This window comes from Saccopteryx bilineata, chromosome 6 (genome assembly GCF_036850765.1).
Source record: "Saccopteryx bilineata isolate mSacBil1 chromosome 6, mSacBil1_pri_phased_curated, whole genome shotgun sequence".
NCBI lineage: Eukaryota > Metazoa > Chordata > Mammalia > Chiroptera > Emballonuridae > Saccopteryx > Saccopteryx bilineata.
Genome location: NC_089495.1, coordinates 165,720,413 through 165,745,311, shown reverse-complemented (window position 1 = coordinate 165,745,311; position 24,899 = coordinate 165,720,413). Strand labels below are relative to the sequence as shown.

At 38.6% G+C, this 24,899-nt stretch overlaps 1 pseudogene; it reads right to left on the bottom strand.

Moving 5' to 3' along the window:
- Window positions 1-18,199: 18,199 nt before the first annotated feature.
- LOC136309418 (MICOS complex subunit MIC26 pseudogene) lies at window positions 18,200-18,769 on the bottom strand (annotated as a pseudogene).
- Window positions 18,770-24,899: the final 6,130 nt, after the last annotated feature.

The window sequence follows — 24,899 nt, the reverse complement described above, 5'->3', positions numbered from 1 at the left end:
GCTGAGGCTGACTTCATCAGGTGAACTCTTAAAGGCGGCCTACACCCTCATCGAGGTCAGAGATTCTCCCTGACTGGTTCGCAGGAGCTGGAATGTGGCGAGCTGACCTATGGAGAGAGCCACATGGCTAGGGTCTATTCACAACAACCTGCCAGCATCAACCTGCTCCTGGTTCCTAGGGACAGATTTGGTCTAAGCTTGGGACAGGGTGGCTGGGACAGTTCTACAAGTTGATGCAGAGGCAGACAGGGAAAATGGGAACATTTCAGGATGCCCTCTTTTAAAAGTGGTTATAACCATGCCAGCAGCCCCAGAAGTCAATGACCTGCTCAGGTCTGGACGACACTGGGGCTATTTGGAGTCCTGGACACGCTGTGACTGCTCAGGCTTCTCTTTCTAGATAAGCCTGCTCCCCAACATCCATTTCCTCTTTTCCTGGTCATTTCTTGCTAACACTTTATCTTATGTATTCATACCTTTTCCATGTAGTCCTTGCATTTGGGGGATGCTATTGCCCGCCTGCTGTGGCACAGGTGCTGGGGGTCAGGCCTGAGCTAGTTCACTCACCTTCATTCCCCTGGCCACAAGTGTGAGTTGCGAGGTGGACTCTGCATTCAAAATGGGCCTCAGTGAGCATGTGCTGAGGGGTTTCTGGAACAAAAGGTGCTTTTCTGCAAAGAGAGCTCCACTCTTCCTCCTGGATGTAGTAGAGGAAGTTTGTCATTGTGAGAGTTGCTAGAATGTATTTGCAGTCCTGTATGAAGCCAATCACATAGAGGAAGACAAGAAAAACAGGATGAATCCAGGGCCTTGATGATCCTACTATACCTCTGAATCAAACTAACTCAGAAGATTCCCTCCCTCTGGGCCTCCAGTGACATGATCCCTGAAGCTCATTCTGGTGTGAATTTGGGAGTGGTCTTTCCCATCAAGGGCTTAGTTGGGTTAGCTGAAATTGTTAGCAAAATAGAACCTTATTAGCAAAAAGAACTCCTTTAGTAGTTCTATGTTTGCACCTCTCGAAGACCTCACACCCCATTAGACTTTACCTGTGCTGGTAAATATCCCTCAAACCACCGTCTAAAGGCAATGCTCATTTCTAATTTGCATTTGAAAGTCTGGAGGTTTTTATAAAAATAGATTTTTCTTCTTCTAGAAACATCTACACTGAGATTAAAACAACTATAAAGATTACTGAAAAGAATAAATCCCAAAACTTTTGGGATTGGGATTTGCATTTGCAAAATAATTTGCAACCAGACCTGCCAGGTAGCACTTCATGGAAATCAAGAAGTGGGTTTTGAATATCTAGGTCATTTCCACTGCCACCCCCACTCCCAGCATCCAAATCCATAGTAAAATCAACTTTGTAGCTGTCTGGAAGATATGGGATTAAATGCTCAGAGTAGCTCTCTTGAAAGTGCTGAATAGTTACCATAAAGTATGTGCATCTGGGACATCGTCATATTTAGTTGATTTACTATAATTCTCTAAAGCAGTTTATTGCCCAGGAAGCTCCTCATTTCAGTGGTCCTTGCCCTGCAGCCACCTTCTATAGTTGCCAAAGCTGGCTCCTCTACCCTAAATAAGTTTAACCCTGTGCCATAGGCGTAGGGGTTGCTTTGAAATGGCAAATTTTTTCCCACCCATTTCTCCATTCAGGATTTTGTTCCTTCAAAGGATACTTTGTGTATCTCATGTTTCCTTCCCCTGCTTGTCTGAATCGAAAATGAATCTGAACTAAAAGTACTTGTTGAGTGGTTATGCTCCCAGCTGTAATTTAGAGTCAAGGTATGAATATTTTATACTCAAAGAGTCACTGAAGATTTATAGGAGGTTTTTTAAAAATAAATGAATACACTCATTTTTGTTGGCATAGGTATACTATAGCTGAGGGAAAACAAAAATACAGGACAAGCCCTCAGTCATGAGTGTTTAAAAAATGAACCTGGATTTGTGTTTTGGGATGATGGGGAGTAAAGTGTGGTGAGTACACAGTGTCCCTTGGAGGAAAGAAATACCAGGATGAAGGAGAACCGGGTAGGAAACAAACACAAAAGCCACCCGAAGGCTTCCATCTCAATTTGAACCCACACAAATTCCAGAGGTGTCGTTTCAGAAGGTGCTCTTCATGTCCTGGCAGAAATGAGGTGTCGGGCTGGGGAGCCAGGACTCAGATGCCTGTGGCTTCCTTTCACTGCAAAAATAGACTTAAAAAATAATCCAGTCTTTGGCAAAGTCTCTTCCACGATGGAGCTACCTGAGTAGCCCCTTTAGTTTTTGCTGTGTTTTCCTTTGCAGCGAGCCCACAGCTTGGTGAGCTCATCGGGAGTTCAAAGTTGTTGAACGCAGTTGAAACAGAATATTAATACATGTTAACTAAGCATTTCCTTTTTTTTCATCTTCTGTAAATCTGTGAGGTTTATTTTCTTAATAACATCTATTGGTTTATAAGAAGGGTCTTGTTAAGTAATTTTCTTCAGCTTTAAAGAACTAGAAAGGAAAGAAAAAGCATTTGGGTTCTTTTAACCTCTAAGCATGAACCACACTATGGATAACAATCACCCAAGAAACTTAAACTTTCCTTTCCTAAAGATTGCTATAGAAGGACATTCCAGTAACAAGTCATTTCTGATATTCATTAAGTAATCAGTGTATATCTTAATTGTGCTCAATGTATACTGATTCTCTAATAATGCTTTAATTACACCCTAGGCAAATTATATGGCAACTTAGAAGAAAAAAAGGAAGTTTCCAAACCTTCATGGGTGTCTGCCAAGATCATGACCACCTGTGGGGTGTAGAGTACATTACAGTGAATATTCTTACACAACAATAATTCTCCCCCCTTCATCCCTGGGGGTTTTATTCCTAATGTCAAATTCTATTAATATCCTGGATCCTTTCAGCAGATTAATTCTGTAAAGAGATGGAAAAATTCAGAAGAATGCAATATAAAAAAGTTAGGCAGCATGTTTACCTACTACATTGGCAAAGATTTTTAAATTTCTTAACATGTAGCATTGACAAAAGTATGACTAGCATGTGGCTATTAAGATTGGGTGTGAGAATAAAATGGGTGTGACATTTGAGGATAGATTGGCAGCACATTCTACCCCCCCAACAACACGTCTAGTTATTTATCCTACAACTGTAGAAGAGAACAAAGATTTATGTATTGCATTTATTGTGATAGCAAAACATGGACAAAACATCTATGCTAACCAATAAGAGACTTCTTACATAAACTACAAAATATTTATGGAAAGGAATACTGTGCAGCCATGTAAAAGAACAAGCTAATTGGAATGTATAGACATTGAGAGATAGCCAAGATATAGGCTTGAAAAAACGAAAGGGAGAGAACAGTATAAATAGTTTAATTCCATTTGCATAAGAAGGTCTATGTATATGTGCATTTTACATTTGCAGACAATTTCTGAAAGGACAGATAAGAAATTGTAACAACTGGTACTTTTTAGGTATGAAACTTGGGATCCGAGGGGAGAGGAGGGAGAATTTACTTTTTGAATTCTATACTCTTTTGAATTACTTTGGTTTTTAAAAAATTGTTGTATATGTATTCTTTTATTACAATAAAGCTTGTATATTTTTTTTGTTTTTTTGAGAGAGGCAGGGAACAGAAACATCAAGCTGTTCCTTTCTGTGCCTTTCTGTGCCCTGACCAGCGATTGAAGCAGCAACCTCTGCGCTACAGGATGGTGCTCCAACCAGCTGAGGTATCTGGCCAGGGTTTAATATTTATTAATTGATTGATTGATTTTTAGAGACAGAGAGAGGAAGGGAGACACAGGGGAGAGGGAAGAGAAGCATTCATTTATTGTTCCACTTAGTTGTGCATTCATTGGTTGCCTCCCGTGTGTGCCCTGACTGGGGAGCAATTCCACAACCTTGTCATTTCAGGAGCACAATTCTTTTAAATAATAATAATAATAATAATAATAATAATAATAATAATCCATTTGTGGCCATGACCTACCTCTCCTAAATTAATCTAGATCCTTTCCTGTTTACCACCATTGTTGTTCCCAAAACTCATCTCAGTTTTTCTGACAACCTTTTGGCTGAATTCTTTAAGCACAGAGGACAAGTCTTCACTCTCAGTATTCTCAGTATTCCTGTGCTGAGTGAGTGAGGTCTTGCCTGACACATAAAAGTTTTAAATGTCCTGTGGAATACGAGGGGCTGATTATGATCCTGACTTTATTCCCAAGTCAAGTTTTTCTGGGTTCTCTAAACACTTTAGCAGTCCTATCAAGCATCATTAATGTCATTGTATTAGTTTTCTATTTCTGCATAATAAATTATTATTATTAACTTGGTGGCTTAACACAACATAAATCTATTAGTTTCTAATTCTGTGGCCAGGAGTCCAAGTACAACTTACCTGATGCTTTAGTATGTCTCACAAAGCTAAATTCGTGGTGTTGGTTGGGACTGTGATCTTTTTTTTTTTTTTTACTTCTTTTTTTTTTTGCTTTTTTTTTTTTTTTAAATAAATTTTTATTAATGGTAATGGGATGACATTAATAAATCAGGGTACATATATTCAAAGAAAACATGTCTAGGTTATTTTGTCATCAAATTATGTTGCAAACCCCTCGCCCAAAGTCAGATTGTCCTCCGTCACCCTCTATCTAGTTCTCTGTGCCCCTCCCCCTCCCCCTAACTCTCTCCCTCCCACCCTCCCATGTCCTCCCTCCCCCCCCACCCTTGGTAACCACGACACTCTTGTCCATGTCTCTTAGTCTCATTTTTATGTTCCACCAATGTATGGAATCATGTAGTTCTTGTTTTTTTCTGATTTACTTATTTCACTCCTTATAATGTTATCAAGATCCCATCATTTTGCTGTAAATGATCTGATGTCATCATTTCTTATGGCTGAGTAGTATTCCATAGTGTATATGTGCCACATCTTCTTTATCCAGTCTTCTATTGAAGGGCTTTTTGGTTGTTTCCATGTCTTGGCCACTGTGAACAGTGCTGCAATGAACATGGGGCTACATGTGTCTTCACGTATCAATGTTTCTGAGGTTTTGGGGTATATACCCAGTAGAGGGATTGCTGGGTCATAAGGTAGTTCTATTTGCAGTTTTTTGAGGAACCACCATACTTTCCTCCATAATGGTTGTACTACTTTACAGTCCCACCAACAGTGAATGAGGGTTCCTTTTTCTCCACAGCCTCTCCAACATTTGCTATTACCCATCTTGTTGATAATAGCTAATCTAACAGGAGTGAGGTGGTATCTCATTGTAGTTTTGATTTGCATTTCTCTAATAACTAATGAAGCTGAGCATCTTTTTATATATCTGTTGGCCATTTGTATCTCTTCCTGGGAGAAGTGTCTGTTCATGTCCTCTTCCCATTTTTTTATTGGATTGTTTGTTTGTTTGTTGTTGAGTTTTATGAGTTCTTTGTAAATTTTGGATATTAGGCCCTTATCTGAGCTGTCGTTTGAAAATATCAGTTCCCATATAGTTGGCTGTCTGTTTATTTTGATATCAGTTTCTCTTGCTGAGCAAAAACTTTTAATTCTGATGTAGTCCCGTTCATTTATCTTTGCCTTCACTTCTCTTGCCATTGGAGTCAAGTTCATAAAATGTTCTTTAAAACCCAGGTCCATGATTTTAGTACCTATGTCTTCTTCTATGTACTTTATTGTTTCAGGTCTTATATTTAGGTCTTTGATCCATTTTGAATTAATTTTAGTACACGGGGACAGGCTGTAGTCGAGTTTCATTCTTTTGCATGTGGCTTTCCAGTTTTCCCAACACCATTTGTTGAAGAGGCTTTCTTTTCTCCATTGTGTGTTGTTGGCCCCTTTATCAAAGATTATTTGACCATATATATGTGGTTTTATTTCTGGGCTTTCTATTCTGTTCCATTGGTCTGAGTGTCTATTTTTTTGCCAATACCATGCTGTTTTGATTATCGTGGCCCTATAATATAGTTTAAAGTCAGGTATTGTAATGCCCCCAGCTTCATTCTTTTTCCTTAGGATTGTTTTGGCTATTCGGGGTTTTTTATAGTTCCATATAAATCTGATGATTTTTTGTTCCATTTCTTTAAAAAATCTCATAGGGATTTTGATGGGAATTGCATTAAATTTGTATATTGCTTTGGGTAATATGGCCATTTTGATTATATTTATTCTTCCTATCCAAGAACAAGGAATATTTTTCCATCTCATTGTATCTTTTTCGATATCCCTTAACAATGCTTTGTAATTTTCATTATATAGGTCCTTTACGTTCTTTGTTATGTTTATTCCTAGGTATTTTATTTTTTTTGTTGCAATCGTGAAGGGGATTATTTTTTTGAGTTCGTTTTCTAATATTTCATTGTTGGCATATAGAAAGGCTATGGACTTTTGTATGTTAATTTTGTATCCTGCGACCTTACTGTATTGGTTTATTGTTTCGAATAATCTTTTTGTGGAGTCCTTCGGGTTTTCGATGTATAGGATCATATCATCAGCAAAAAGTGATAGCTTTACTTCTTCTTTTCCGATATGGATGCCTTTTATTTCTTTGTCTTGTCTGATTGCTCTGGCCAGAACTTCTAACACCACGTTGAATAAGAGTGGAGAGAGTGGACAACCCTGTCTTGTTCCTGATTTAAGGTAGAAAGTCCTCAGTTTTATGCCGTTTAATAGGATGTTGGCTGATGGTTTATCATCTATGGCCTTTATCATGTTGAGATATTTTCCTTCTATACCCATTTTGTTGAGAGTCTTAAACATAAAATTGTGTTGTATTTTATCAAAAGCCTTTTCTGCATCTATTGATAAGATCATGTGGTTTTTGTTCTTTGTTTTGTTGATATGGTGTATTACGTTAACCGTTTTGCGTATGTTGAACCATCCTTGAGATTCTGGGATGAATCCCACTTGATCATGATGTATTATTTTTTTAATATGTTGTTGTATTCGATTTGCTAGTATTTTGTTTAGTATTTTAGCATCTGTATTCATTAGAGATATTGGTCTGTAGTTTTCTTTTTTTGTGCCATCCTTGCCTGGTTTTGGTATGAGGGTTATGTTGGCCTCATAAAATGTGTTTGGAAGTATTGCTTCTTCTTCAATTTTTTGGAAGACTTTGAGTAGAATAGGAACCAAGTCTTCTTTGAATGTTTGATAGAATTCACTAGTATAACCGTCTGGGCCTGGACTTTTATTTTTGGGGAGATTTTTAATAGTTTTTTCTATTTCCTCCCTGCTGATTGGTCTGTTTAGGCTTTCTGCTTCTTCATGACTCAGTCTAGGAAGGTTGTATTGTTCTAGGAATTTATCCATTTCTTCTAGATTGTTGTATTTGGTGGCATATAATTTTTCATAGTATTCTACAATAATTCTTTGTATTTCTATGATGTCTGTGGTGATCTCTCCTCTTTCATTTTGGATTTTATTTATTTGAGTCCTGTGTCTTTTTTCCTTGGTGAGTCTTGCCAAGGGTTTGTCAATTTTGTTGATCTTTTCAAAGAACCAGCTCCTTGTTTTATTGATTTTTTCTATGGTTTTTCTGTTCTCTATTTCATTTATTTCTGCTCTGATTTTTATTATCTCCTTTCTTCAGCTGGTTTTGGGTTGTCTTTGTTCTTCTTTTTCTAGTTCCTTAAGGTGTGAAGTTAAGTGGTTTACTTCGGCTCTCTCTTGTTTGTTCATATAGGCCTGAAGTGATATGAACTTTCCTCTTATTACTGCTTTTGCTGCATCCCAGAGATTCTGATATGTCGTATTTTCATTTTCATTTGTCTGTATATATCTTTTGATTTCTGCGCTTATTTCTTCTTTGACCCATTCATTTTTTAGAAGTATGTTGTTTAGTTTCCACATTTTTGTGGGTTTTCCCCCCTCTTTTTTGCAGTTGAATTCTAGTTTCAAGGCTTTATGATCAGAAAATATGCTTGGTACAACTTCAATTTTTCTGAATTTGCTGATGTTGTTTTTGTGGCCCAACATATGGTCAATTCTTGAGAATGTTCCATGTACACTAGAGAAAAATGTATACTCTGTCGCTTTGGGATGAAGTGTCCTGTAGATGTCTATCATATCCAGGTGTTCTAGTATTTTGTTTAAGGCCACTATATCTTTATTGATTCTCTGTTTGGATGACCGATCTAGAGCCGTCAGCGGTGTATTGAGGTCTCCAAGTATGATTGTATTTTTGTTAGTTTTTGTTTTAAGGTCAATAAGTAGCTGTCTTATATATTTTGGTGGGGACTGTGATCTTATCTTACTGCTCAACCAGGGAAGGATCCCCTTCTAAGCTGGCAGAATTTGCTTCCTATTCACCCTTTGGATTGAGAGACTTTTTTACCTAGTTTTTAGCTGATGACTCTCTCAGGTCCCTTATTTCACCCAAGCCAGCAAGGAGAGTGTCTGCAACTCTTGTAATGTAGTCACGGCAACAACAGCTCCTCCCTCATTTATGGATTAGAAGCAAGTTACAGATCCTTCACAAACTCATGGGGAGATGAATATACAAAGGCACAAATACCGGGAGGTCCGGTATCACATTAGAGCCAGAAGAGTTGTGAACTTGTATGATTGACATTGGGCAGCCTAGAAAGAACTCCATGAGAAAGATTTTTTATTTTTTAAGTTATATTTTTATTTACAGTTGATATTCAATATTATTTTATATTAGTTTCACGTGTACAGAAGAGTGGTTAGACACCCATATACTTTACAGAACGGTCCCCTGATATTTCAAGTACTAATCTGGCACCGTACACACTCATTAAAATAATATTGACCATATTCCCTATGCTACAATTTACATCCCTGTGAATGTTTTGTGACTATCAATTTGTAGTTCTTAACCCCTTCACCTTTTTCACCCAGCTCCACAACACCCCTTTCCTCTGGCAACCATCAGTCTGTTCTCTGCATCTATGAGTCTATTTCTATTTTGTTAGTTTGTTTTGCTCTTTAGATTCCACATATAAGTGAAATCCTGTGGTATTTGTCTTTCTCTGTCTGACTTATTTCACTTATCATAATACCATGTAGGCCCATTCATGTGGTCATAAATAGAAATATTTTATTCTTTATGACCAAGTAATATTTCATTGTATATATGTGCCACAAGTTTTTAACCTTTTGTCTGTTGATGGGCACTTGGGTAGCTTCCATATCTTGGCTATTTATAAATAATGCTGCAATGAACATGGGGGTGCATATAGTCTTCCAAATTAGTGTTTTGGGTTTCTTTGGATAAATACGCAGAAGTGGAATCCCTGGGTCATAAGGGGGTACTATTTTTAATTCTTAAGGAATGTCCATGTTTACTATAGTGGCTGTACCAATCTGCATTCCCACCCACAATGCATGTGAGTATCCCTTTCTGCACATTCTCACTAACGTGTGTTGCTTATTGATTTATTGATGTTAACCATTCTGACAGGTGTGAGTTTAATTTATGGTTTTAAATTGCATTTCTTTGACAGTTAGTGATATTGAGCATCTTTTCATATGTCTGTTGACCATCTGTATGTCTTCATTTCTTAACTTTATTTAGAAAATTAAATTTAATGGGGTGACATTAATCAAGTAATGTCACCCCATTAAAGTTAGTTTTCTAAATAAAATTAAAAAATTTAAAAAAAAGAGTACATAGGTTTCAGATAAACATTTCTATAGCATTTGAACTGTTGATTGTGTTGTGTGCCCATCACCCAAATAAATATGTCCTCTTTAGAAAAATGTCTATTCAGGCCCTTGACCTACTTTTTAATTGGAGTGTTTATTTTTTGTGTTGAATTATATGAGCCCTTTATATATTCTGGGATATTAACCTGTTATTAGATATACCATTGGCAAGTAACTACATCCGTTGAGTTGGTTGTCTTTGTTTTGTTGATGATTTCTTTAGATGTGCAAAATCTTTTTAGTTTGATATAATTTTATTTGGGTTTTTGTTGTTGTTTGTTTGTTTCCCTCACTCAAGAAAATATGTCAAAAAATATTACTAAGAAAAATTTCAGAGAGTTTACTGTTTATGATTTCTTCTAAGAGTTTTATGGTTTTGTGACCTGTGTTTAAGTCTTTAATTCATTTTGAGTTTATTCTCATATAGGGTGTAAGAAGGTGGCTTAGTTTAATTTTTTGCGTGTACCTGTCCAATTTTTTCAGCACCATTTATTGAATAGACTATCTTTACCCCATTGCAAATTCTTGCTTCCTTTGTCATATATATTAATTGACCATGTAGGCAAAGATTTATTTCTGAGCTCTCTATTCTGTTCCATTGATCCATGTGTCTGTTTCTATGCTAGTACAATACTGTTTTTTATTGCTATAGCCTTGTACTACAGTTTGATATTAGGTTGCATGATACCTACAACTTTGTACTTTTTTCTCAACATTGCTGCGGCTATTCAGGGTCTTTTATGATTCTATATAAAATTTTGGATTATTTGTTCTAATTCTGTGAAAAATGTCATTGGTACTTTAACAGAAATTGTGTTGATTCTACAGATTGTTTTGGGTAGCATGAATATTTTAACAATGTTAAATCTTTCTATTCATGAGCATGTTATATGTTTCCATTTATTTGTATTTTCTTCTATTTCTTTCTTCAATGTCTTATATTTTTCTGAGCACAGGTCTTTTACCTCTTGATAAGATTGATTTCTAGTTTTTTTATGGAGGATGCAATTTTTAAAATTTATTTTATTTTATTTTTTTCAGAGACAGAGAGAGAGAGAGTCAGAGAGAGGGATAGATAGGGACAGACAGACAAGAACAGAGAGAGATGAGAAGCATCAATCATCAGTTTTTTGTTGCGACACCTTAGTTGTTTATTGATTGCTTTCTCATATGTGCCTTGACCGCGGGCCTTCAGCAGACCGAGTGACCCCTTGCTCGAGCCAGCGACCTTGGGTCCACGCTGGTGAGCTTTTGCTCAAACCAGATGAACCCGTGCAAGTTGGCGACCTCGGGGTCTCGAACCTGAGTCTTCCGCATCCCAGTCAAATGCTCTATCCATTGCGCCACCACCTGGTCAGGCTGGAGGATGCAATTTTAATGGGACTGTTTTCTTGGTATCTCTTCTTGATACTTCATTGCTGGTGTATAAAAATGCAACCCATTTCTTTTTTTCAAATTTTTAATTTATTGTGTTGACATGGTTACAAGTATTCCACTCAATATAGCACCCTCAAACCCTCTCCCCAACATTGTACCCCCCATTCCCATGCAAAGTCTCTTTCCATTTCCATTTCACCCTCTTTGCTCCCCCTTCCCCCTACATCCATTCCCCGTTTCCCTCTGGGACTTGCTAGCCTGTTGTCTATATCTGTGAGTTATGTATATATAATTTGACTGATCCCTTCTTCTTTGATCCCATCCTCTCTGTTCCCTCCCCTCTGACAACTGTCCATCTGTTTACTGTGATCCTGCCTTTGTTTCTATTTTGTTCTTCTGTTTATTTTGTTTGTTATATTCCACATATAAGAGAGATCATATGATATTTGCCTTTCTCTGATTGGCTTATTTTACTTAGCACAATAATCTCCAAACCCATCCTTGCCATCATAAAAGGTAAAAGTTCCTTCTTTTTTGTAGTTGTGTAGTATTTCATTCTGTAAATATACCACAGCTTTTTAATCCACTCATCCACTGATGGAAGCTTGAGCTGTTTCCAGATCTTGGCTATTGTATATTAATGTTGCAGTTAACATGAGAGTGCATATATTTTTTCAAATTAATTTTGTGATTCTTAGGTTATATTCCCAGATGTAAGATAGTTGGGTCAAAAGACAAATCCATTTTAATTTGAGGAAATTTTATACTGTTTTAAACAATGGCTACACTAGTCTGCATTCCCACCAAGAGTTCACAAGGGTCCCCTTTATTTCACATCCTTCCCAGCACTTGTTGTTGGTTGACTTGTTAATGATAGCCATTTTGATTGGTGTGAGGTGATATCTTATTGTGGTTGTAATTTGCAATTTTCTAATGACTAGTGATGAGCATTTTTTCATGTGTCTCTTAGTCATCTGTTTGTCCTATTTAAAGAAGTGTTTATTTAGATTTTTGCCCATTTTTAAATTGTGTTTTTGTCTGCCTGGTGTTGAGTTTTATAAGTTTTTTTACACATTTTGGTTATTAATCCTTATCTGATATATCAGTGAATATGTTCTCCCATTCAGTGAGTTGTCTTTTCATTTTGTTGATGGTTTCTTTTGCTGTGCAAAAAGTTTTTAGTTTGATGTAGTCCTGTTTGTATATTTTTTCCTTTATTTTACTAGCCCAAGAATATACAGTGTGTCCGTAAAGTCATGGTGCACTTTTGACCGGTCATAGGAAAGCAACAAAAGACAATAGAAATGTGAAATCTGCACCAAATAAAAGGAAAACCCTCCCAATTTCTGTAGGATGATGTTGCAGCATGTGCATATGCACAGATGATGATATAACACTGTGTATACAGCGGAGCAGCCCACGGCCATGCCAGTCAAGATGTGGATGGTACAGAGGAAAGTTCAGTGTGTTCTGTGGCTCGCTAAATTTGAATCTGTGACCAAAGTGCAATGTGAATATCAGCGCATTTATAATGAAGAGCCACCACATAGGAATAACATTACTCGGTGGGATAAGCAGTTGAAGGAAACCGGCAGTTTGGTGGAGAAACCCCGTTCTGGTAGGTCATCAGTCAGCGACGAATCTGTAGAGGCTATATGAGATAGCTACCTAAAGAGCCCTAAAAAACCTGTGCGTGCATGTGCTCAACAATTATACCTAAGCAAGACTACAGTTCATAAGGTGTTAAAGAAATGTCTCTGTTTTATGGGGTACAAATTGTGGCAACAAATGGAGCCCACATCGAACTGCACTAAATAAGTATGAAACTGAGAGAGGGAGAGTTTTTCTTTTATTTGGTGCAGATTTTACATTTCTATCATCTTTTGTTGCTTTCCTGTGACTGGTCAAAAGTGCACCATGACTTTACGGACACGCTGTATTTCTACAAGGGATGTCTGAGTTACTGCTGCTTATGATTTCATCTAGGAGTTTTATGATTTTGAGTCTTAACTTTAAGTTGTTAATCTATTTTGAATTTATTCTTGTTTATGGTATAAATTGGTGGTCTAGTTTCATTTTTTTGCATGTATCTGTCCAATTTTCCTAACACCATTTATTTAAAAGACTAGCTTTACTCCATTGTATGCTCTTGTCTCCTTTGTCACAAGGTATAGGTTTTCTGGGTTCCCCGTTCTGTTCCAATTATGTATATGCCTGTTTTTATGCCAGTACCGGGCTGTTTTTTATTACAATGGTTTTATTGTATAGCTTGATATCAGGTAGTGTGATACCTCCCACTTTTCTTTACTTTGGAGATTGCTGAAACTTTCTGGGCTCTTTTTTGGTTCCATATACATTTTTAAAATTTTATTCTGTAAAGTATGCCATTGATATTTTAGTAAAAATGCATTGAATCTATAAATTGCTTTGGATAGTATTGACATTTTAATGATGTTCATTCTTTTAATTCATAAACATGCTGTAGACTTTTACATGTTTGTATCTTTCTTGAATTTTTTTCAATGTCCTATAATTTTCTGAGTACAAGTGTTTTACTTTATTGAATAAATTTAATCCTATGTACTTTGCTGTTTTATTATTGTTTCAATAGTAAATAGAATTATTAAAATTTTTTTTCTCTCTAAGTGAGAAGAGGGGAGAAAGACAGAGTCCTGCATGCACCTCAAATGGGATGCACCCAGCAACTGCCATCTGGAATTGATACTTGAATCATCCAAGCTATCCTCAGTGCCCGGGGCTAATGCTGAATGGAAAGAGCCACTGGCTGCAGGAAGGGAAGAAGGAGAGCAGGGAGAGAGGGAGGAGAAGAGAAAGAGATGATCGTTTCTCTTGTGTGCCTTGACTGGGAATTGAACCCTGGATGTCAATATGCTGGGGCTGACGCTCTATCCACTGAGCCAGTCAGCCAGGGCCTAATTTCTTTTTGTGATAGTTCATTTTTGGTGTATAAAAATTCCACTGGTTTCTGAATATTGATGAGACATAAGGGTTTTCTATGTACAATATAATGTCATCAGCAAATAATAACAGTTTCACTTCCTTCTTTTCAATTTAGATGTGTTTTATTTCTTTTTTTTTTCTTTTAGTGAGAGAAAGAGAAAAAGAGATAGGGCAGACAGGGACAAACAGATAGGAAGGCAAAGAGATAAGAAGCATCAATTCTTCATTGTGGTGCTTTTGTTATTCATTGATTGCTTTCTCCTATGTGTCTTGACCTGGGGGCTCCAGCAGAGCAAGTGACCCCTTGCTCAAGCCAGCAAACTTGGACTTCAAGCCAGAGACCTTTGGGCTCAAACCAGTGACCATAGGGTCATGTTTATGATCCCATGCTCAAGCCAGTGACTGCATGCTCAAGCTGGGAGCCTGTGCTCAAGCCGGCAACCTCAGGGTTTTGAATTTGGATCATCAGCCTCCCAGGGCAACACTCTATTCACTGAACCTCAACCTGGTCAGGCATGTATGTGTTTTATTTCTTGTCTGCTTGCTGTGACTAGGACTTCCTGCTATGTTGAATAAAAGTGGTGAAAGTGAACATCCTCATCTTGTTCCTGACCTTAAGGGAAATGCTTTTAGTTTCTGCTTATAATGACTGTAGGTTTGGCATATATGGCCTTTATTGTGTTAAGGTATTTCCTTCTAGTCCCACTCTGCTGAGTGGGTGCTGGATTTTCTTAAATTCTTTTTTCTGCATCTATTGATATAACCATGTGATTTGAATCTTTATTTTATTTATGTGATGTATCATATTTATTAATTTGTGAATGTTGTACCAGCCTTGCATCCCCAGAATAAATTAGACCTGAACATGGTGTATGATCTTTTTAATGTATTGCTGGACCAAGTTACTAATATTTGGTTGGGGATTTTAGCATTTATGTTCATCAAGGATATTGGCCTGTAGTTTTCTTTCTTTATAGCATCTTTACCTGATTTGGAAATTCAGATAATGTTTGCCTTGCAAAGTCTTTCCTCCTCTTGAATTTTTTGGAACAGTTTGAGAAGGATAGGAGTTTGTTCTTCTTTGAATGTTTTGTAAAATTAGCTAGTGAAGCCATTTGGTCCAGTACTTCTGTTTGCTGGGAGTTTTTCAAATGCTGCTTTAATTTCATTGGTTGTGATTTATTTGCTCAGGTTTTCTATTCTTCCAGATTTAGTGTAGGAAGATTGTATGTTTCTAGGAATTTATCTATTTCATCCAATGTTGGGTAAATGAGTTTGTAAAATTTGTATTATATGAGTTTGTTCACTTTTAGTTTAAAAAATGATGCTGGGGAGCTCTAGGTATGTGATCTGTGAAATTGAAGACCACCTTCCTGCTTGGGAAAGGCCATTGTTTTGCTAATGTTTGCTAGAGGAGAGATTTTCACTCTAGAAAGTTCTGAAAGGTAGAGAAGTAGGAGAGGCAGGGAGAGAAGCCATGTTTTTCAGAGAACAGAGGGAATGCAGAGTGCTGAAGAAGAAGCCATGTGCAGATAGGGAGAAGATGTGCAGATGGGGAACCAGAGAGGAGGGGCTTCTGTGAGCTCCGCTGAGACTGATGAGGCCTTTGATTCTAGGAGAAACAAAATAAGATTCTCTTGGTTGTGGCACTGGAGAATGTGTCAATGGCTTTGGGAGCCCTGAGTGAAAGGGAAGTGTTTTTTTCCCTGTGTGTTTGCTCACCAGCCAGTGTGACACTTTAATAAAGGGATGGCCCACCATTCTTTGGCTCCACTGTTTCTTTACGGTCTGCTCAAATTCAAAGAGAACCTGCATGTGAATGGCCACAGCCACAATGGCGGCAACTGGCCCTATCTACATCCAGGTTGTCCAACTTGTTGGCATATATTTCTTTGTATTATTTTCTAACAATCCATTGTATTTCTGTGATGAACATTGTTACTTCTCCTCTTTTATTTCTAATTTTATTTATTTGGGTCCTCTTTCTTTTTTTCTTGATGAGTCTGGTTAAAAGTTCATCAATTTACTTTATCTGTTCAAGAACCAGTTCTTGGATTCACTGATCTTTTGTATTGTTTTTGTAGTCTCTATGTCATTTATTACCACTCTGGTCTTTATTAAGTCCTTCCTTCTACTTCTTCTGGGCTTTGTTTGTTATCCTTTTATTAGTTATTTTAAGTGTAAGGTTAAACTATTTATTTAAGATTGTTCATGCTTTTTGAGGTATGCCTGTAATACCATGAACTTCCTTTTCTGGATTGCTTTAACTGTGTCCCATAAATTTTTGGGTTGTCATATGTTCTTTTTGTTTTAAGGGAATTTTTTACATCTTCCTTGATCTCATTGTTAACCCATTCAATATTTAATAACATTCTGTTTAGTGTCCAAGTGTTTGAATGTTTTTCAGTTTTTCTATTGTAGTTGATTTCTAGTCTCATGCTATTGTGAATCAGAGAAGATGCTTCAAATGAATTCAATCTTCTTAACTCTACTGAGACTCGCTTTGTGTTCCAACATGTATTCTATCCTAGAAGATGTGCACCTGAAAAGAACATATATTCTGCTGCTTTGGGGTGAAATACTCTAAAGATATCAATTAAATCCAGCTGATATAGTGTGGCATGTAAGGCTGCCATTTCCTTGTTGATTTTCTGTCTGGAAGATCTATCCATTGATGTCAATAGGGTGTTAAAATCCCCCCCATGATTGAATTGCTGTCAATCTTTCTCTTTATGTCCATTGAGATTTGCTTTACATATTTAAGCTGCTCCTACATTGGGTGCATATGTTTACCAAGGTTATCTTACATTGTTGGGTTGCTTTCTTAATCATTATGCAGTGACCTTCTTTGTGTCTTACTATATAGCCTGTGTTTTAAAGACTATTTTGTCTTTTATTTCATTTCAATTTACATGAAATATCTTTTTCAATCCCTTTACTTTCTGTCTTTGTGTATTTTTTATTCTTAGGTAGTTCTCTTACAGACAGCATAAATATGGGCCATGCTTTTTTTTTAATCCATTCAGCTACCCAAAGTCTTTTGATTGGAATATTTGACTCATTCCCATTTAAGGTTATTATTGATATGTACTTATTTGTTGCTATTTTATTCTTTATTCCTATAATTCTCTATATATGTATATTTCTTTTTCTCTTTCCTCTTCTTAAAGCAGGGCCTTTAACATTTCTTGCAACACTGGTTTGGTGGTGATAATTTTTTTTTGTCTGGGAAGCTCTCTTTCAATTTTAAATGCTAGCCTTACTGATTAGGGTAGTCTTGGTTGTAGGTCCTTGCTTTTAATCACTTTGAGTATTTCCTGCCTATCAGTGCTGACCTGAAATGTTTCTGTTGAGAAACTAGCTGTCATTCATGTGGGGGTTCCTTTGTAGGTAATTAATCATTATTCTTTTGCAGCATTTAGGATTCTCACTTTGTAATTGTTGGCATTTTAATTATGATGTGTCTCAGTGTGGACCTCTTTGGGTTCATCTTGATTAGTTTGCTCTGGGCTTACTGAACATGAGTTTTTACTTTACCAAGTTAGGAAAGTGTCAGCTATTATTTCTTCAAACAGATTCTCTATCCCATATTCCCTCTCTTCTCTTTCAGGTATCCTTATAATGCATATGTTGTTCTGCTTGATGTTGTCCTAGATGTTTTTTAGACTTTCCTCAGCTTTTTTTTTTAACTTGGAATTTGAACTATGTACATAAAACACAACACGAGAATAAAGAGTTTTAAGGTTTGTACATTATCTCTAGGTGAAAATATTCCAGATTAATTCCTTTCTAGTATGGCATCACCCAAGATAACAAAGAGACCTACTATAGTTTTTCCTGAAGAAGAAAGCTAGTTAACTACATTCAATACTGACTTCTCTTCCATTTTTCTGTAGAAATACTGATTTATTGTATGGAGTTTCCAATGTTTACCTATAACTAATTAAGGTGGGCAGAACATAGAGTATTCTACTTATTTCCAGGTAATTTCCTTTCTAAAAAAATTATTTATTTATTCATTCATTTGAGAGAGAGAGAGAGAGAGAGAGAGAGAGAGAGAGAGAAAGGGGGAGGATCAGGAAGCATCAACTCCTGTATGTGCCTTGACCAGGCAAGTGCAGGGTTTTGAACCGGTGACCTCAGCGTTCCAGGTCGATGCTTTATCCACTGCGCCACCACAGGTCAGGCTTCAGGTAAATTCTTCACATTTCTTGGTTTATTCCACAAATCTTCTATGACTATGTATCCTCATAAACAATAGTCATAATTCCTCTCCATTGGCCTAGCAAATATGATGGCTTGCTGTGGGTAATGAAGAGAGGCAGATAATCCTATGAAACCAGGTGGATATACCAGCTTTGTTAATTTTGAACCTCAAGCCAGAAGCAGTCCAACAATGCCAGCAAAACCAATAAATAAATTTTTGGAAAAAATTCAGGATGTGCATTTTGGAGATATTAATAGCTCTCTAACCCCCAGTGAACCTCTTTGGGCTCAGTTTGAGGAGTATGTTTCTTGACAGCAACTTGTATATGGCTCATAAAACTGTCAGAGATATGAGATGCTTTCTTCTAGGTGAGGCCTTGGTTCCTCCTTATATTTAGATTGACCTTTTGGAACAAAGCAGAGTGAAAACTCATTAACTCTCACAGAAATTTTGTGAGGTGAGTCCTTTTTCTGTGATGCACAGACTTTAAAGGTGAGCAGACTCAGGCTGGCCAGCCCCATGGACCTCTGAATCACCTTGAACATGTTGCTGGCATTGGCAGCTCTCTTGGGTCCTCAGCTTTCTTAATTCTCTTTTCTTTTCACTGCTCTGCTCAGGTGTTTATTGTTATCTTGTCTTCCGAATTGCTGATTTGACCTTCTGATTCATTTAGTGTATATTCCTCAGCTCAGATATTGTATTCTTTACTTCTGACTGGATTTTTTTTATGGTTTCTATGTCCTCTTTAATGCTTACTATATCTTTGTTTAAGTGTCCACTGAGAACAACTATTCCTCCTCTAAGATCTTTGGGCATTCTTATAACCATTGTTTTAAACTCTGCATCTGGTAGTTTGGTTACTTCCATTTAATTTACTTCTTTCCTCGGGGATTTTTCTTGTTGTTTCATTTGGGGCATATTATGTTGTCTGCCCATTTTGCTTATGTATTAGGTATGTCTGCTATGACTCCCAAACTTGTTATGATGCCTTTATGATGAAGGTGTTTTGCTGGACTCAGGGTACAAACCTCCAGATTACCTGAGATCCTTGTTCTAGGTATTTTTTTGTGTGTGGGTTATATGCACCCTCCTATTGTAGATAAGTCTGAATAGTGTTGGCTCTTTTATAGATGAAAGTAACCCTTCAGGTTGGCTGACTTTAAAGGTCAACCTTGATCACTATGCATGAGATGCTGAGCAATGTCTGCCCCCCTGGGTGGAGATTTTCCCAGCAGAGTCTTGTGCCTGTTGGACTCCCCCTTTGGGTGTGCTGCTTATATGACTAGTTTGGTCTAGCTCTGGTGTGCTTTGAAGTCCACCACTGGTTCTGTTTATTCTGGGTCCATTTGGGCAGGGTTCAGGTACAGGTTGATGTCAGGCTGTGTTTCTAATCAGCTGTGGGTTATCTGTCTGGAGCTATCAGTCTTTCACTGTTTGTGGCTGCATCTACTGTGCCTAAGTGTGCATGGGAGAAGTCAACTTGTGTATAAAGTCAAATTCTTCCAGCTTATTTATTTATTCATTTTTTAGAGAGCATGGAGAGAGAGAGAGAAAGAGAGAGAAGGGGGGAGGAGCAGGAAGCATCAACTCCCACAAGTACTGTGACCAGCCAAGCCCTGGATTTTGAATAGGTGACCTCAGCATTTCAGGTTGATTCTTTATCCACTGTGCCACTACAGGTCAGGCCAACTTCCTCCAGCTTAAAGCTGAAGGCTGCTCTGTAGAAGGGCCCAAGCTCCTTGAGGCCTACCTGCACCTTTAAGCTTCTCCAACTCCCCTTATTTTTGCTTGGTCTTCCCATAAAACATTCTACAGAAAGACTGTAGAATGACGCCAGGCTGGCCTAACCCCACAGATCCTTCCAGAGGTTGTAAGCTTGGTAGGGTAGCACAACCATTATTGGGAGGACAGGCCTAGTGGGTCCCATACTTTGGGATCACTTGTTCAGGCACTCAGAATGCAGCCCCTACTCCAGAGCCAAATCCCTAGTTACTGCAGGAGACTCCAGCTCTATTTTCTCCAGGAGAGGTGAGCTGCAAGTTGAGGTTAGTGGAATCAGCAGTCCCCTCTGCAGGAATATTTTCAGGTGAGGCACCACTGGTCTCAGAGGAATAGATCAAGAGAGTTGCCCATTGGGGCTGATGGTGACCCAGCCCACAGGAGGAGGCTTAGCATTTTAACCAGATCCCTGACAATAGCCTCCAAGAAACTCACACTTTGAATGTCTGAGCTCTAAGACCCTCTCTTGTTCCTTCATGGAACTGAGCTCAATGGACTGGGAATTCAGAACTTCTCAGGGCTAATCCAGTCTCCCCTTGGGGGTGGTTCCTACAAACTTGTAGAAGAGGTTTAAGCATTTCTTCCCCTCCTTGTGGTAGCTCAGCCTGAGCTTCCAGGAGTGGGAGGAGTCACCACATGCACTGCAGCATCTGCTTTTCTAGCTCCCAGACCAAAGCTTTCCTGGGGACACATGCTCAAATAGTCCTGGCTCTCTGCCCAGAATTCTGCTTTCCTAGTGTGCTGTGCTCTCTTTACAAGGCCCTGCCCATCTCCCCTCCTGAGGATGGTGCCTGCAAGCCTGTAGAAGGAAGGCAGTCACTTCTCCCTCCTGGAGTAGCTCAGGCTGAGCTCACAGGAGTGGCAGGAGTCACTCCTCATACTGTGAAGTAGCTATCCATCCTATCCATCTGGATTCTGTATAGAAATGGTGCTGCCAGTTAGGAATGTGGGTAAAATGGCCCTCACTAGAAAGTCATATAACTTATTTGCTACCTGTGGGTCTCTAACACCCCCAAGTCTGTCTGGATTCCCCCAAGAGTTCTTCAAGAATGACTGCAATGACCAGACTAGCTGTAGCTAGCTGATTCTTCTACAGAGTGGGAAGTTGGGAGGCTGGGACCACTGGTAGTCAGGAGGGTGTGGGTAGTGAATTATTCCAGAACGATGCTGTATGGAGGGGAACATTCAGTCTAGGAAAGATCACTTGTGGGTGATGTAGGAAAAGGACTCAAGACAGGGACAATGACAGATGACCCTCCAGCAATCTGCCCAAAGTCACACAATTCACCTTCTGTCTATATGACTCTTGTCTGCTCTTGGCTGCTGGCCCTCTGCCAGAGCCCAGAGTGAGTGCTTATGAATGAGACTTTGTGTCCTGGCCCTTTAAGAAGGCACCTAAGTTTCTAGCAATCTCTGGTCTCACCCTGGTAGATGGAATCTTGCTGATTTTGACAACCAGATGTTATGTGGACTCCTCTTCCTGGCCCTGGTCTCCCATGCCAGGGACGCTAAGACTGGGTTAAAATCCCTCACTTCTCAGCCTGACCTGTGGTGGTGCAATGGATAAAGCGTCGACCTGAATGCTGAGGTTGCTGGTTCGAAATCCTGGGCTTACTTGGTCAAGGCACATATGGAAGTTGATGCTTCCTGCTCCTCTCCTCCTTCTCTCTCTCTCTCTCTCTCTCTCTCTCTCTCTCTCTCTTTCCCCTACATTGAACAAATAAAATCTTAAAATGAAAAGAAGCAGGGTGACAAGTACATGGGGCTCTGCTTTATTTTAGAGAAAAAAACCCCTCACTTCTCAGGGTGGACCTGTGTAGCTGAGGTATTCCTCCACATTCTTGTATGTATGTATGTATGTATGTATGTATGTATGTATATTTTTCTTAAGCGAGAAGTGGGGAGGCAGAAAAGCAGACTCAGACATGAGCCAGACCGGGATCCACTCAGAAAGCCCACTAGGGGGCAATGTTCTGCCCATCTGGGACTGTTGCTCCTTTGCAACTGAAGCCATTTTAGTGCCTGAGGCAAGGTCATGGTGCCACCCTCAGTGCTCAGGCCAACTTGCTTCAGTGGAGCCTTGGCTGTGGGAGGGGAAGAGAGAGAAAAAGAAAAGGGGGATGGGGAAGGGTGGAGAAACAGATGGTTACTTCTTCTGTGTGCTCTGACCAGGAATCAAACCTGGGACATCCAAACCCTGGGCCGATGCTCTACCACTGAGCCAAATGGCCAGGGCCCCCTTTACATTCTTAATCACCATACACGGGAACAGGGTAGGCCTCTAGGTGTGTTTGCCCTTTTTACCAGTGTCATGTGGCTTCTGTAAATCTTTATTTACAAGACTTATGTTCAGCTAAACTTCAATTGTTCATTCAGGTTGATTGTTCTACAATTTAGGTGTAATTTCATTTGATCCAGGGAGAAAGTGAATGTAATTTCCACCTACTCTATTGCCATCTTGGATCTCCAATAGAAAGATCTTTTAACCACAAATGATTTTTCTTAATAGTCTCCTTATTTTTCCATTTACTTATAACTTTCCTGGGGTCTTTAAAGATTACTTTCCACCCATCCTATGCTCATTTCTGTATCTCCCTTCCATGTGGGCTTTGTCTAATAATGTTAACCTGTGTTGAAAGATTCATTTAATCCTTTCTTCATTTGTCTCTCCTACCTTTTGTCCTGAGGGTTGGAGGAAAGCAACTTGGGAGTCATGGGGATGGGACTACATATAACAATTAGTAAATAATCCTGACTTGCCAGGGGTCTGGTTCCCAGCTCAAGTGCCCCCTTCATACAACCCAGTGATAGTTAGCCTACTGTACTCCTGCTCTGCTATACTACATATCCCATCATCTCTTTTGTTTTCTTTGTAAGTATCATCTGAAGCTCTCTGGTTTGATTCTTTTCTTGTTTATCTGCTTCCTCTGAAGTGAATAAGAAGCCAGAGTACAGAAATCTTTTTATATATATATTTTTTTATTTGCAGTATCTCCGGGACATAGAATGGCTCCTGGCACAAAAGAAACATTTAATGTGTCTCTGTGAAATTATTGGATCAGTCAGTGCATAATCAGTGTGCCCTGTGAACCCTCTATGTGGCGGAAGCCCCCTGTTTCCCGGGCACTAAAAGTCATTTCTTAAAGTTTTCTTAGGTGCTCAATGGCTGTGGGCCTAAACTTTGTCATCTTGGGGTTAACTGAGTTTTGCCTTGGTAACATTTGAGCATCCTCTACCCTTCACTCTCTCCTTACCAATCACTGAGCTTTATAATGGCTGGACTATGATGTGCTCCAGTAACTCAGCCCAAAATGTGGGTGGCATCTGGAAATTGTTTCCAGTACCTGCATTGGTCAGTAGCTGCCCAATGTTGAACTGTGACCGAGAAATACCATAGTTGCAAAATTTGTAGCCCAACAACTACCCTTCTTTACCTGGATATTTGTTGCCAGAGATGACATAATTATAGATGGGGGTTGATAATCACAAAAATAATGGGCACTTTTTAAAGTGCTTGGTGTATATCCAGCTCTCAGCTGACTGCTTTATCAGTAGCGGTGTCTCCTTCAATCCTTAAAGCAGCCCCCTCAAGAATGGGAGGTGGCATTTGTTCCCATTACGGTATCACCATGTCTAAAACCAACTACCTGGTCAAATGTAAAAGTATTTTCTAAACCAGATTATTGGAAAACTGTCAATAAAAATAATTTTATTGACATTCTTGCATTAAGAAGAAGCCTTAATAAGAACACCATTTTACCATAATTAGATTGAAATAGTTCAGCACTGTACACATAATCTGAAATGATCTTGCTTAAGCTCACACACATGCAGTACACTGACAGGTTACTGTGGCAAGCTTAAGAAATGGATTTCTAATATTTGATTTTTCATAGTGTTTATTCAAAATTTAATTTTACCATTAAATTTGCATTAAATGGATCATTAAGGCAGCACCTTTCTCATTACTGTAAGAAGAAGACACGTTCAAACAAAGACATTTCAGAGTACTTAAGGCTTACTAAAAGTCCACACCTACAGTCTTTCTTTTAGCTGGTTGGTGCTTTTTGCCCTTGGTTAGGGGCGTCTTCTCTCTCATTCATAAGAATTAACATTTTACGTCAAATTTTAAGGTTTGTTTTTGCATTGTGTCTTTTCATTGCTTTTCCCTTCAAATTTAATCTCTGACAACCAATGCTCTCTTTCAATATTTGTGTCCCTACTCTCGACAATTGTTGGCGGGGGAGTGAGAGCAGCAGGGGTGAGGAGGAGTCTTATAAGTCCTTTTAATAAACGAAAGATGGCCATTGCCCAACATCATGCCTAAAGGTACTTGTCCCAGAAAAAGGGACAGACAGCAAGTACACAGCAAGGATATTTTTGCTACCTGACTGGGGACATCTTAGATGTTCCTGTAGATGGAATCATTACACTCTGGTTCAATTAACTTAACTAAAGTATTCATATGGCCTTGGTAGGGTCTTAGGAGTAGTTATATGTGCTAGAACAATGCAAACTCTAGAGTAAAATGAGAGTTTTGCATATCTGGGCTATGTAACAAATGGCTCCTTTCTTAAATTCTTTGAACACTAAATTCTTTGTCTACAAATTGAGGGTAAACTAAGATAGCAACCTCACAAGGTTTTTGGAGGCTTAATATTTAATGAGCAAATTCATACATAATACTATTCCTTGGCACAAAGTGGTCCTTCTATCATGACCTCCCACCAGTTCCTACGTAGTTCAGTGCCTCTTCTTGCAACTAAAATAAAGTTGGGTTTTGCTAGCAAGAAAAATGAATGGGGATGATGACCAGTGTGTAACAATCGCAGTGTCTCATTATGCAAAATTATAAGAGAGATTAATAATCCAGATTATGAGAAAGCATAATTTAAA